Below are 3374 nucleotides of genomic sequence, written 5' to 3'. Positions count from 1 at the left end.
TGCCTCTCCCCCACCCATTCACTCATATTCTCTCTCTCTCTTTCTCTCTCTTTCTCTCTCTCTCTCTCTCTTTCTCTCTCTCTCTCTCTCAAATAAACATTAAAATAGATTTTTAAAGGGACATTTGAAAAATATCAAAAGAAAAAAAGATAAACCTCCACATCACCTATGCAGGACAGGAACACAAAGTTGTTGTGCACTGTGTTCTCCCCAGCCTGATCCTGACTCTCCTTTACTCAAAACCAAGACTGCCTTCTTCAAATACAGAGTGATGATTCAGGCTCACTCTTCAGTTGGGGCAAGAGAAGATGCTGACCAATGCTATGCAATGAACATGGCAGTAGTATTATCCATGGAGCCAATTCTGGCCTGGGCCCTCTCTTTCTCATGTGTCAAATGCCAATACCAGTATGAGAAGGAAGTGGGGTTAGTCTCTTTGACCTTGGCCTAAAATTCCGGAGCTTTAATCTTGCTGGTTTCAGCATGGGCCGTGGGACCCCACAGGAATTCATAGCATGGAGGATCATAATTAGGCACCTGCTGATACTCCAGGTAATTCTCCTGAACCCAATCTTTGGTGATGAGTTCCCTGGGCTCCTCATAAATGAAATGTTCCCTCTCAGTGTACACTCCTATCATATTCAGGAAATCCCAGATGTCTTCCTCAGGGGTGCAGTTCCCCCCATGAAGATCACACCCAGGATAATTATCAGGAGACTGTTTTTAGGCATGTTCTGGTTGTCATTAAGCATCTTATGATGGGTGAGGAAGTCTAGTGAGTTGACAAGGGCATAGGAGTGGATGATAATGGATTCATTTCCTTTACATCAATGCCAAAGATCACCTCCAAACACTTAGAAGCTTTCTTAAAGATCACAGGGAAGGATTTCTTATACCTTTTGATGATAACTTTCAGCATTTCTGTCTTTGTGATGGGCTCCTTCAGCTGATACTTGAAGACCATGAAATGCACTAAGTCAGCTACCTTCTCATCTAGTGGGTCTCTAGGGAAAGATTTGGTGTCTATTGAGGTCTGCAGGGAACTTGTGTCATCTTTTTGGCTGCTGGTGCCTCCATCTGATGTGCTCCATGATGTGGAGAAGAAGAAGCTAGAGCCCTGAGGGCTCTGGGGAGGACTCAATGTTGTGGCAGGCTCCTCCTCAGGCTCTTCCTCCTCCTTGGCCTCCATCTCCTTCTCCTTTTGGGAAACTGGGATTACAGGAGAGGAAGGCAGGGAAGACGAGGTAGAAGGGTAGGAGAAGTTGAAAGAGCAAGAGGAAATGGAGGAAGTCTCCTCCTCTTCCCCAGGTATGAGAACATGGGCCACCACCAGGCCCTGCATCTCATTTTAGGCCTGCAAGTCTAGCTCAAATGTGAGACACAGACACTTTGGAGAGCAAGGCATGATAACTCTAGTTGGTAGCAGCAAATAAAAGTGTGAGCGGGATGGTGGGAGATGGGGTACCATAGGCCTGGGGAGAGAGGGAGGGGGGCAGTGGCCTTAGCAGAGAAATGTACTTTTGGCAGCTCTGGACAAAGGCTGACTTACAAGTCTCCTCTTTAGGGGATGCTCTAGGGCCCCAATAGGCTTCTGGACTTTGGGTCAGCTTGTCCCATAAGATCATCTCAGAGGAAATGAAAAAGCTCCCTAGGTTGTAACCAACCTAGAAAGCCTAGGATTTTGGGATTGACTATAGGCAGATTGGGTCAGGCACTATGGGCTCCCCTCTGTTCTGGCATGAGTAGATCCCTTAGTAGATGTTCAGTGTCTATATCTTGAATCCTGGCACTGCCTGGTACCCCACTGTTCTGCTTACTGGAGAACATGTGCTTTAGAACAAGGCTTTCACCACCCAGTTCCCGGAGCCCCTGTAAAAGGAATTGAGGGGGCACCTCTGGATACAGATGGCAAGCAGAGTCTCCTGTGTTCTAGGGTAAGAGGTACCCTCAAGCCAAGATCCCCATTTCCTGAGACCCCAAAGAAGATATAAAGAAGTGGGATTATCTACCTGAAGGCCCTGCGTGGGGCTTCTTAGGACTGAAAGTAAGAATGAGTTTCTGAGAATCTTCTCTGGAGTAGGAGATCCCCTCTGCCTTCCCTCAGAGTCCTCTTCTTGATGCCTAGTTGGGCCTGTTACTTCTTCTGCTAAACTGAGGTTACACCCCTCAGAGAGAACCTCACCACTTTTAGCATCTCAAGATGGAAGTCTAGATACAGCACATCCAGTCTCTCTGTTTGGGGCCTCACAAGGCTAAAAGGGACAAAGCAGTCTTGAATCTCCCTCTATGTGGAGGAGTGGATGGGCCCCTAAATCTCCCCTCTTAATCATCAGCTTGATGCCTTGCAGGCCCTGGCACTCTTTTCTGTTATGTACTGAGCCAGGCCCCTGCAGAATAAGATTCTTACTTCTCTGACAAGTCCCCTCCTCCACCCACTCAGATGGATGACTGGAAAACTAACCCCCATCACACATGGCTAAGTATGCCTCAACTTCCCAGGCTGAGAGCATGTTAAGACTGAATTCTGTGGGGCCCATTGTGTCCTAGGATGGCAGGTACCCTTAGTCCCCTTCAAAATGTATATTCTTGCCCTGTCTGGGCCTGAGCTCTCTGTTTCACAGAACTAATGATGAGTTCCTCATGCCAAAATTTCCATGTCCATATGATGCATCAAGAGGTAAGGAATGAGTCTGTCTGATACTCCTGCCTGGAGTGTGTCGGGGCTAACAGTGGGGGCATGGCAGTGCCTGGCAACCCTCTATGCTGAAAGTTCCCCTGAGTCCTCTCTTAAGAGTCCTCACCTTGAATCTTGCCACTGCTTGGGCCCCCTTTCCCTGCTTATTTGAGTGTGGCCTCCTCAGACGAAGCTACTCACTTCCTTGAGATATCAGGCAGCTGTGAGGGTCCATCACATGCATACACCTTGTCTCAGAGCCTCTGAGAGCTGGCAGCATAAGCAAGGTAAGGCTGTGGCCTCACTCAAAATCCATATCTTGACTGGTGGAGCTTGGGTTTCCTCCCTCTACTGACCTGATTTTGCCCCTTCTGATCAAGGTTCTCACCTCTCCTGGATGCTATTGGAGAAATAAGATGCTGCTGCTTATAGCCACCATGTCCAAGAGCCTATTGGAGCTAACATTTGGAAGGGAGTACTGAGTTGTGTGAGGCCGTCCTTTGTTCTGTGGTAGAGTACCCTCCACTCTCTGTCAAAATACGAATATTCAAACCTGACAAGGCCTCAGACAAACTACTCTCTACTAACTTTAATATGGCTCTCTCAGCCAAGGCCTCACCTTTCTAAAATACTACTCACCACTGATAGAAGTGAGAGAACAGCACATCTGGCCTCCATAGGTCCAAACATCACAGACAGC

The 3374-nt window shown here is 47.7% G+C and overlaps 1 pseudogene; it reads right to left on the bottom strand.

Annotated features, from left to right (window-relative positions):
• Positions 1-321: 321 nt before the first annotated feature.
• On the bottom strand, positions 322-1405 carry LOC115284671 (annotated as a pseudogene).
• Positions 1406-3374: the final 1969 nt, after the last annotated feature.

Source organism: Suricata suricatta, unplaced genomic scaffold (assembly GCF_006229205.1).
Source record: "Suricata suricatta isolate VVHF042 unplaced genomic scaffold, meerkat_22Aug2017_6uvM2_HiC HiC_scaffold_146, whole genome shotgun sequence".
Lineage (NCBI taxonomy): Eukaryota > Metazoa > Chordata > Mammalia > Carnivora > Herpestidae > Suricata > Suricata suricatta.
The sequence above is the reverse complement of the archived record's forward strand: the minus strand, read 5'-3'. Positions and strand labels throughout refer to the sequence as shown.